General features: G+C 37.9%; 1 protein-coding gene across 1 annotated transcript in view; it reads left to right on the forward strand.

The window, feature by feature from the left end:
• Positions 1–224: 224 nt before the first annotated feature.
• Positions 225–12,352, forward strand: part of flrt1a (fibronectin leucine rich transmembrane protein 1a) — a 59,266-nt gene continuing 47,138 nt past the window's right edge. Inside the window, exon 1 of the mRNA XM_026922497.3 lies at positions 225–880. The gene's annotated coding sequence lies outside the window, so the exon portion shown is untranslated. The remainder of the gene's footprint in view (positions 881–12,352) is intronic.

Below are 12,352 nucleotides of genomic sequence, written 5' to 3' on the forward strand. Positions count from 1 at the left end.
TCCCATTCTGGGCGAATTCTCGTGCCCGTTGTTCCCAGGATAGACTCCAGACCACTGTCACCCTGACCAGGATAAAGCAGTTACTGAAGATGAATGAATAAACGAATGAACATGTATTCATAGATTCTCTCTCTCTCTCCCTCTCTCTCTCTCTCTCTCTCTCTCTCTCTCTCTCCCTCTCTCTTTAAAGGGGGGTAGAGGTGAAGAGAATCTGTGTTATAGATATTTATATAAATTCTTTTTAAGGATTCAAAATGACATGTTCGTTTATGTTTTAAAGCTCTCTACCCCCAACAGCAAAGGCTTGTGAGTTGAACGCTAAGCCCTGTTGGTGTGTCTCTCAGTGCCTCAGCACAGCCCGTGTTTAATTTCTCCTTCTCGCGCCTTAATTTTGCCTCACGCGAATTACAGCGAGACGCTCCTCGCGCGTGACATTATGCGCTCGAGCACACGAGGAAAGGCGGGAAAATAGGGCTGACAGGAAAAACAAGCGTGAATGCGAGTCACGGTGTAATCACGGTGTTAATCACACACCTATTTTCTATTTTTAAAGGAGAAAGCCAGGGTGGTGAGGTATTGGATGCTCGGATGGGAGAGAGAGAGAGAGAGAGAGAGAGAGAGAGAGAGAGAGGCTGGAACATGATGGTAATGCTGATGACTGACTGACTGACTGACTTGCTACACTGGACGCTGGACGGGCGACTAAATTTTGTCCGCTTTTGGTCTCTTTTTTTACCCCTAACTCGATGAAGCTGAACGGTGGAACTTACACTCGTTTTTGCGGGGAAAAAATACTAATATTGCGTTTCTTGCTGCGCGGTTTTTCCCCCCGGAGTGACCACAGAGAAGGAAGAAAAGCTAATTAGCTGTATTTTCTAAGGTAAGTCCACCACACATTCATCGTCCGTGTTAATGAAGTTCATACGACATTCACATGAGTCGTGTGCTGCTAAGACATTCTGAACATAACCTGTAACGAAGCTAATTCCTCAATTTATCAATGAACAACCATGTGGTATATAATATATTTCAATATAATACAATACAAAACACCAATTTCCTCTAATGCCTTTTCCTTTTTTTTTTTTTTTTGCTGACACATGAACTACGATTAAAATTTCAGCCCAACCCACAATGCAGAGACTGGATTCAATATAAATGCGCATAAGTTAAAGCCTGTATGTGAACGCATTATTCCTCTTTCTCTTTGTGTTAATGCGGTTTCCACTGGCAGCATCTGAGCAGCCTTTTGCACTCATTCTGGGTTAATATTGAGATCCATCTGAGTTGAATCCTTGGCTTTTTAAAGGCGTAACGGTATATCGAGCCCTATCCGATACGGTTTCCTTGTTTTACCTCAGTCTCCTCATGTGAGCTTTATTTATACAGAGTTGGTCGTCTGTTGTTACTGGCCAAACTCACTGTTCGGACGGGATTCGTTTTGTACTGAATATCTGTTAAGTAATGTTGCTGGACGGATGTGAAGAGCTTGTGATCTCTTCACACAGGATAAGTGATATCACAGAAATACATGAAACTTCAAGAAGGCAGGACACTACAGATCTCACGCGTACACCTAGTTGTAATACAAACGAATTGTTTTGACCTTAAACGCTTGCTGTAGACACCCATGTTGCGCTTAATCAATAGACGTTCACGTGATCATAACATTATGTAGGCTAAACCTATGCGAGGAAACACTCAAAACACAAGGATGCGTCGCTTTTCTGGCTAATTCTTTTGAACATCGTCTATATTTTATTGTTCGGTGTTTTTAACTCAACCAATGCTTGTATTCGTTTTAGAGACGATAGAAAACAGTGAGCGGTTCCTGGAGTGTCTTTATACTGAAGAAAATGAAAACAAGCCTCGGATATTCCCACAGGATATAACACAATCATGTCACTTCGGATGGGATTTACTATATTTCCTGGGGTTGTTTCTACTGGTCATTTTATAGAAGGTAAAATACAGTAATCTTTCCAGACACAGTCTGTAAAAATTTCTGACATGACACATCGGACAAGCTTAAAATCCCAGAGTTACTTTGGTAATAATTACCTTACCCCACCTCCCCAAGTAAAGCCAGGCCTGTCCGAATAGGCCTAAAGGCTGAGTCTGATTCATAACGTTGCTGTCTGTGTTCCCTCGCTAGACATCGTGACCTACAAGGTTTCTCAAGTGTTAAGTTCCTCAAAAAGCCCAAGTGACATGTTCAGTCATGTCATCTTTGTTTTTCGAAGATTTGATGCCTGTCTTGATAATAGTGCTGGCAAAGTCAGCTGGGCTGTCTTACCAAAAAGCTCTCTTCGATTAAAAATTTGTAACAAATAGTTAAGATTTTGTTGAAGTACAGAGTTTTTGAGGTATTTGAGTTATGATTTTGAGGTATTTGAGTTATGTCAGAAGAAATTGTGAAGACAGTTAAAATGAGAAATTAAAAATCACAAATTTTTGCTTTCCTAAATCTGTACCCAATTTTTGTTTGTACACTCAAGGGTTTCTCAAAGGTTCTTCTCATAGTTACAGGTTCTTAGCTTTCTAAATGGGAATTGGAAACCTCTCAGTGAAAATATCTCTTGTAGAGCTCTGCATAGAACTTGATAAGCAGCAGGGTCCTAGATTTAACCTTTTTTTCTAGATGTGTACACTTCTTAGGGTCATTATTCACATAATCAGTTTGTACTTTTACTGTTCATGGGTGTAAAGATTTTACATGCAATTATGGCAGTTTGCATCTTAAACAGTTTTGTTATAGCCCCGCCCCTCAGATCTCCGTATTTGTCTCCTCAAAAAGTGACAATAATGAGACTTGTGTTCTTTGGTAGTGTAGCCAGTTATCTGTGAATGTAGCGTTCAAGTTATAGGTACATTCATTTTGATTTGTGATTCTAACATGAACATTATAACATTGTAAATTAGAATTCCAAGCTGCAATATGAATATGAATGTTTTACGAATCTTGTTATGGATTTACGATGAATAAAATTCCAATCTCATCATTTCGTTTGCATAAATTCTTTTGACAGGAAAATGGCTGCATACAGGGTTAGCTTTTCATACAGGATTATTTGTGTGAAATCTAACAACAACACCCCCCCCCCCCCCCCCCCCAATACCTACAGATTTTGAGTGAGATCATTTTGGCTGAATAAAGCATACATAGTTAGCAACAGTTATCTTGTAATTCATTCATTTGTGTCTGCAAAATTTGTATGACACGACAATATATTAGAGAGATCGTATAGAGAATGTTTGCTGACAAAAGCAAGTTTCAATCCATTGAATTACATGGAAATACATCACAGGGCATCATTCACACACACACACACACACACACGTCTTGTTCTATTTATATATTCATTTTTACTTATTTTCAATAAGGCTGACAGGAATTCTGAACACGACCATAAATGTTCACAATTTCACTCAAATAAAAGAACTCCTTAGTATTGCTCAAATGGTGCAAAAGTAAACTGTAATTTCTGGGGAATTCAACATAAAAGTTAACAGCATCAATGGTAATAACAGGTTGAAAATTGTAATGCAGCATGTGGGAACAGTGGGATCTTTTACCTGTTAATTTTACATGTTTTATGCACGAAAGCATCTTTTCACTTTAGATTAACAGAACTGGATGCTAGCTTTTGAATTTTCTGGCATGTTTTAATTATGAATTTTTATTCAAATGATGTCTTTGAACAGCAGTACTGTAAGGGCATCTGCACTAGCTTCTGCTGGACCTTAATTGCATGCCACAGTATGTGAGAATTTATGAGGTATAGGTTGATGGTTTTAGTTTTCATAATGCCATGCTTTATATTACTCTCTCTCTCTCTCTCTCTCTCTCTCTCTGCTTGTTGTTAATGGTTTCTCCTCTGATGGAACTCCAGCTTGTTGTTCTTTCCCTACATTTGTCCTTTTTTTCCTTGTGTCCCCTTGGTTCTCTTCCCAGAAGACTGCATCATGTTTTCAGCTCCAGCATCACAGAGACACACTCTGAACACATGTATCATGAGTGCACATGACGAAATCATTCTCTCACTCCTTTGCCCTGTATCAGCCTCTTGTTTGCTCCCTATACACCCATAAACTCTGTATATAAACTCTTCTTTTTCGTTATATCTAGTGGTTAAGACTGTATGTTGCATATGTGCTTTAAACATTTAAGTCGCTTTGAAATGAAACAATAGCCAGTGTCTTTATTCATTTATTGGGTTTACTTTTAAACAAAGCTCCAAGACTGTGTCCAGTAAATCTGAGCTAACTGATTACTGCCCTTATCTTTTGCCGTCAATATTAACGGCAAATAAAGAATGTTTAAATAGTCCGTCAATGGCCCTCCCTAATTGTATCAAAAGGAATGGCTAATTAGCTCCTATCATAGTGTGTCTGTGAATGTTAAACACCGCTGTGTACATATAGGACACGTCCTAATTCTGAGTATTTAGATTTGATTCTCTTCCTCCATTCATCTCTGTTGTTCTTTATCTCTCTCCCTATCATTTTAGCATCAAAATCATCATCATTTCTCTGGCTGTTTGTCATTCTTTGACACATTAATAACAGTGAAGCTTTATTGGAATACACAACGTAATAAAACTATCATGAGGAATTCAAATAAATGAAATGACAAAATAATAATACAGAATGAAACAAGCTATGTGGTAAGATAATGAGGAAAAACTACTGAGAAGCAGCTCATGGATATATCACATTTTCTGAAATAACTGCACAGAAATTAAGCAGGGTAGTGGATGCACTTTCTATCTGTCAGATTTCAATAAGGAGTTGCTGAGAAAATCCTGGAAGTTTTTCAGTTTGGGTAAAAAAAAAAAAACTCTCCTGTGGGTTTATATCGAGGACAGTAGGACATGAAATAAATCTCCCTCTCAATCTTGTAGATGTCGGGTCTCCCCCGCCTCTCTCTCTCTCTCGTTTCCCATCTTCCCCAAAGCACCCCCCTCCCAACACCAAATTCTCTGTCCTTTTTCATTGCCAGTTTCTCCTGGGTGGCCATGTTGCTTGTATCATTAGGGAAAAACGAGAGAGGAGAGAGACCTTAGGGTGTGTGTCCTCACATTCACACCCCTCTTTTTTTCTTTTCTGTCCACATCCTTCCTTTCCTACATCTCTGTGACAGCCGGCAGTCAGTAGGGCACAATGGCCATGCCAGTGCAGGAAAGACCCACGTCAGCGATTAAATACACACCCAAGATGTGTGCACGCTGACCTGACACACACTGATCATGTAACATATTGTGCATGTCTCAATATGAGCTTGGCCATTAATGCTAGAATTATAGTGATGAAAATGTGACTTGGAGTAATTTTTAATCAACAGATCAGATAGTATCATTAACATTTTTATATGTTATGCTTTATTTCATAGACATTACATTTGTGTTATATGGATATTTCAAAATTACAGTACTTTGTGAAGCAGTGCCAAGATCATGCAAAGGCTTGCAGTCCAATTCTCTCTCTCTCTCTTTCTCTTTCTCTCTCACACTCACACACACACACACACAAAACACACACACACACACACACATCTCACACTTTTTCCTTGGCAAATGGAGCATAGCGGATCATAGCAGCAGTGGGCAAAGCTTTGGCATATTGAGAAACCGGATTGTAACATTGGATTTGGATGTAAAACTGTGAAACGCTACAGATGTTGGAACTCGGAAAACCATTAAGCATGCATGAACACACACATATCCTAAACCACACCTAGTGGATTAGGACTACTTGCTAATTGCTCTGTCACGATCATGGAGTTCGATGATTAATTGTCACACATAATTAATTATTTGCCGCTTTTCCATTATATGACCATATTATAGTATACATAATATTTTATTAAAGTCCCTTAATTAAAGTAAAACACTGTTTTTTTTGCAGGTTGATGAGGTAGGGCACAAGTGCGTAAAATCAGTAAAATGGGGCAAGCCAGAAAACGTAATCATAGTTCAAAGCAGAGGTCAGAGGTAATCACAGGCATACCAATAATCGTAAAAAGGGTAACAGAGGGGAGGGTATGTACATGGAACATGGAAGAGAACAAAGGAAATAAGGCTCAGAAATGCACAAATACAACTGACAAGTCTTCATTATGAGACCAAGAAAAAGCAGGGTATAAATAGAACTCATCAACAACAAACTAATCAAGGGGCACAGAACAGGTGAACACACCAATGAGAGGACTAGGGTGGATACAGGACTAGAAGAGAAACAAATGCACATGGAAATGTAAAAAAAATCCAAAACAAAATGACATGAAAGCAGCACACGTTATGCTGGGAACCATGACCTGAGCCGAGTGAGGGAATATGAGACATAGTTAGGCCAAATGCTAAATGGTTCCAACTATATGTATATGCATACTCCATACTTTACCATTTAAGTGTTGTAGAACCTACATCCTACACTATGGACCTTTAAGCCCAAAAAACTGGGGCTAGAAAATGCAGACTACAGATAAAATGTAGAAAAACAAGACCATATTTTTTTAAGGCTAGTTGCGTAAGATACAAATGAAAAGCTTCAATATTCAAATAGACATCTAATACTAGTGTAATATGCAGAAAATATATTGAAGTTGATGTGATGAATAGTTCTTGACATGATAATCAAATCAATTTGCCATCTTTGCAGATGTGCCTCAATTTATTTTATTAATTGGCTGCCAGGCTATAAATTATCACTATCATACCACAAAAATATGCAGCAGATCCTAATGTCTAACTAGAAAAGATGAATGAAAATGATGAAATGTAACCAAATGTCCACAATTTATCCCTTGATTGAGGTGTTTTTTTTTTTTTCCAGAAGAAATGTGCCTCAATAAAAACCTCAAGCTTGGACCTTCTGGCATCCTCTTACCATGTGACAGTTGGACTAATTTGTTCACCTTTTACCACGAGTAACAAAATACAAGCTCATATCTCAACAAGTCTGATAAAAAATTTGTAGACATTCAGAGGTGGATGATCATGGATGATAAATGATCATTTTATTACCTAGCCCACGGGGCAAGAGGACGTTCCAATGTGCTGCCCAATCTCATGTTTTCGTTACCCAGAAACTTAATCGCCTAGGGTAAAAAGTGGTAGCTATTGTAAAATAATAATGTAAATCAAGCCAGTTAGCTAATTAAGTGCATTAATACAGACTAAGGAATTTGAATGGTGTAAATGAATTCCCAGGAAGAGGGTCCCTGAAGGGCTAGTGGTTAGGCCACAGCACTCTCACTGCCATGGCCCAGGTTCAATTCCCAGATGGGGAACCAACCCACACAACAGTGTGCAAGTGCCAGTCCCAAGCCTGGATAAAATTGGGGAGGGTTGCTTCAGGAAGGGCATCTGGCATAAATACTGTGCCAAATCAAATATATGCAGACCACTGATCTTCTGTGGTGACCCCAATGGGAGCAGCCACAAGAACAGCAGCATATGAATTCCTGGGAAGGGGACAACTCTAGCCATAGTCCTTATCCTTTCCTTATAAAGTTTTTGAGCTGGCACTTCGTTTTTGTGCCCTTGACAAAAAAAAAACAGCAGGGAAGTTTCACATGTAAAAATATTATTTGAGCTTGGCTAGCACTTTATTTTCTCTGTATAGTTTTAACCGTGAGGTGACAGTTTTTTGTGCTAGCAGGAGAGTTTGATAACTTTACGCTGTACTTAATTTTGCTCAGATCCATAAACCTGCATGTTCCTTATTCTGAAAATCATTTGTCATCCATGCAGCTGATTTATCTGCCTGGTACAAATTGTTCAAAAGACAGTCAGATCATGTGTAGTGCAGCAGGTGGTTTAATTTGCACATCGTCAAGGCGTCACACCATTGTGAGGCACATTAGGTTTAAACATACACATCAAATGAAAATGTTTACTATTTTGCAAAAGTCAGTAGGAAGTGTTTTTCTTTTGTTTCTCTGGTTATTGAACCTGTTTGTCCGCTATGCAACTGGGAATACAAAAAATAATAGCCCGGACATGAAATCTGTTTGTCGCAGATGCCCAGGGCTACAGATTTGTCCATCCCTTGATACTGTAACTAGCAAAATCAATTTGGTTGATTTACATACAGTAAAAAAAGGATCCCTGGAGGGCTATTGGTTAGGCCATGGCGCTCTCACTGCTGCAGCATGGGTTCGATTCCTGGCCAGGGAACGACAGTGCACTCCCAGTGCAGGTCCCAAGCCTGGATAGAATTGCATCAGGAGGGTTGCATCAGGAAACTCTGTGCCAAATCAAATATGTGGACCAATGATCCGCTGTGGCGACCCCTAACAGGAGCAGCCGAAACAACAATAACAACAACCTATAGTAAAAGAAAGGGAATAACCCCACCAGTTACACTAACCATAGCCATTCATAGGTTTTCATATGAGCTGGTTTCTTGTGAATTGTCAGCTGAGAGACCATTTTATCAGATGAAGTAAACATATTTGAAACAAATTCACAATAGGGTTAGCCCTGAGCTTTTAAGGCCTTTCTGTTTTGTTTTGTTTTTTTTTTTTTGCTAAATGCATTGAAAAGTGATTTGTCCGCACTGCCCTGTGAGACCAATAAAAAAATATACAGAAACTGCATGGGCAGTTCAGATTTTCCTCTGCTCTTTAGACATGAGGATGGCTCAGCCTCAGTACCTCATTTGTTTTTGGTGTTTTTCTTTCTTCAGGCACCAATATTTCCCCCTTTACACTTGATGAAACTTCAGATTGCTCATTTCAGCATTGATATAAATCATACATAAAATCTGTTGTGCATTTTGATGCAAAATTGATTTTATAATTGTCTATTGGCAGGCAGAAATAACGCAGCATCCCAAGTCTGTGATGTTTGAAGCGCACCCGCTTCACTGTTTTTGAATAGCTAGGACTTGAAGTCAACTCTTTTATAAACTAGATCTGGCACAAGGCTGTAATTCCTAATTCCTTATAATTGCTGTGCAACTGCTGAGAGAAGTAATTTGTTGAAATTGTGTTTTTTCTGAAAAATATGAAACACAAAGATTTCTGAAATAAAGCAAAATACAAGTATGCATGACAGTTAAAAGCCAGCAGTTCCCTTAGGTACACAGATGTTGTTATATTTTATGATTTTTATAGCCTTTATGCAAGAAATCTTTCGTGAGGAGCACTAAAACCTAATGCTGAAGCCCATGTGGTCCTTACACAAACATCTATTAAATTTGCAGTGGTCCAGAGCTGTTGTAACATACTGCCTCCATTCGTCAGGCTGGTCTCAGGAGGAACAAAAATGGAAATGAGATAAAACAGTGATCTGCATGTCAAATCTGTAAAAAACAAATTTGAAGCAAGTCTCTATGGGACTAAGGCGTTTTTAAATGAGACAAGGAAATGAGCTTGGGAAAAAAAATGCCTAAACACTGAACCAATAACATTTCATTAAAACCATCATAGGTTGTCATTTAAAATGGTGCAATTTCAAGCAGTAAAGGGAGGCCTTTTGGGTCACATGAAGCAGTAAGTCCATTGACAGTTAGTACTGCAAAATAATTATAGCATTTTCTGAAAAATATCCTGTGTATAATTAGTTTAAAAATGGGACTTCAATATGCACATAGATTTTTAATCAACAAAAAGAAGTCAGGTACACACACATAACTTAACACAAACCCTAACTATAACCTTCCTAACTTCATAACAGTTAAGTCCTCTGAATTGTTACGCATTTAAAAGTGTGAGACAATTCTATAAATATAGCATATATAAAGATGCAGAACTGTGTTGAACCATAGCTCTGTCTCTGACTCCTAATAATTTGTTTCCATATTATTTGCATAAATGTTAGGCTTTCTAATATTGGTGGGAAAATGAAATTATTAGATCATGTCACAAATGTAAAGTCCTGAGGCATAACGTCAGATATGCTTCACTGTCTCTGTCCTGTTTTTGTTTTGTTTGACTGATTTCATTTAATATCAATGTGTGTAAGAAAGAGAAAAAAGCTTCAGGCAAGATTCTGGCTTTGCAGTTATGCAAAATATTATGGACACACACACACATACACATACACACACACACAAAAACCTGAACATACAATTTTTCCATATACTGTACAAGGCTTATTTATACCCGCATATAAACTTAAAGTCACCCTAAACAATATACAGTGTTTTTATGACTACATCCTTTTGAGTTAGTATGCAGGTCAAAGTGCAGAAACAGTCAGCTGCCTACTTGCACCACTCAAAGAAACGCCCAGCATACCACAGTCTACAGTGACCCTTTGCAGATACTTGAGTAACTTATATATCTCAAAAACATGCCCATTTACACCACTCTAAGATACGCCCATTTGCAGCACTCAAAGACAAGCTCATTTGCACCACTCAAAACACATCCATTTATACCACTCAAAGACAAACCCATTTGTGCCACACAAAGAAATGTCCACCATTCCACAATCTGCAGAGTAACCCATGGCAAATACTCAAATAATGTAACAAAAATGACAGATTAAGTGTCATTGTTGAAGTAAGTTGTTATAATTCACAAATTGCAAGGTGTATGAAAATGTAGATCACATTTCACTGACAACAGCTTTAGCAATTCTTGGCAGAAGGTGAAAAACAGCAGTAAAACTTTAATTCTGAAGGCTCATGCAATTTGGAGCAACTAAAGAGCAGAGTAACAAGCAGAACTGAACAGCTAAACCTTTATTTCACTCACTAATATCTGACAAGTTTTTTCTAGCTAAATGGGTTCACAACAATCAAGAAACATAAATACTTATTTGCATATATATATATATATATATATATATATATATATATATATATATATGTATGTAGAGGCACCCTATTTTTTTGGTACAAACTTTGTTATAGATTTTATTTTATGACTTATACATTATTGATTCAGTACAAAAACTTTTTAGATTTCCAAACATTAGTTTTCCAGCACAAAATTAAATGCTACAGAAAAATGTTTATATGTCAGTCGAAAGCAGCATATTACATAAGAGACCACTTTTCAGACAAAAAAAACATAATGAAGGCTGCTGGGCTTTGCTGCAAAAATGCAAAAATAAGAAGCAAGTTTGACAGTCGAAGTCTCCAGAAGAACTGTGGCTGGTTCTGCAAGATGCTCAGTAAAACTTACCAGCTAATTTCCTGAGACCAATATTTAAAAAAAAAAAAGCGAAGGATCATCACACCAAATATTGACTTTGTTTTGTTTATTACTGTTTACTGCTCTTTATAGTATTTTTTTTAATGAAGAAACATTTATTTTCATTATTTTTGAGGGCATCTTTGCTCTACAGCATTTCTGTGCATGTGTCTAAGACTTTTGCACAGTACTGTATATATATATATATATATATATATATATATATATATATATATATATATATATATATATATATATATACACACACACACACACACACACACACACCATAATTAATGGTTTTTATAAAATATATCTTATGGCCATGCTTTATGCCCCAACCAACAGATTTGTTTCTCCATGTGTAACCTTTGCTGCACTAAATAATTACACTGAAAGCTAATCACTGGCTTATTGTAACAGTACGGTATTTGTGATATCTCCAGACTTGCATCTTTGCTATTGTAGTGACTACATCATCAGTTAACAAGCTAGTCTCTCTAGCTTGTGTGGGTTCATAAATGGCCTTGAAGTTGTTACTCAAGGATTTTGCACCATTTCCTGTGTATATTCTTGTCTGGTGTAATAGAATTGACAAGATTACTGTATATAAATAGCATGTGCATGATTTTCGGACTGAATAGCAGCCTGCTAGCCAGTTCACCAAACTCATCCACAGGGCACGAGAGCTCACTGAATAGTTTGATAAGGATGAAAATATTGTAAAACATACGCTACGGTTTTCACAGTCACCAGATCTTCAGCCAGTTGAACCCCTATGGGGAACGTTGTGTCAGACAGCACTCTTAACCACTACATCAGAACACCAGTTGACTGAATGTCTTTTGGAAGAATGGTGTTCATCCCTCCAGTACAGTTGTAGAGATTTATAGAATCTGTGCCAAGGTGCAATGAAGTTGTTCTGGCAGCTCGTGGTGGCCTGACACATTACTAAGGCACTATATGTTAGTTGATTGATTACCAGTCCTCTTCCAGTTTACCAAAGGAGGGGGTGTATTGGTTTTGGGATGTTCCCGATTGGTGTATTAAATAGATATGTCTTTCTTGATGATGGTAAATACTGTCTTGAAATGTCTGTTCATTTTCCAGTGATTAGTGACATTTTGGTAAAACAGTGGCTGTAGGGTAGACTGATGCCCCTGTAACAAGAAGGTCAGACCTTTTTGGGTCCCTAGTAAGTCA

The sequence above is a fragment of the Pangasianodon hypophthalmus genome, chromosome 27 (assembly GCF_027358585.1).
Source record: "Pangasianodon hypophthalmus isolate fPanHyp1 chromosome 27, fPanHyp1.pri, whole genome shotgun sequence".
NCBI lineage: Eukaryota > Metazoa > Chordata > Actinopteri > Siluriformes > Pangasiidae > Pangasianodon > Pangasianodon hypophthalmus.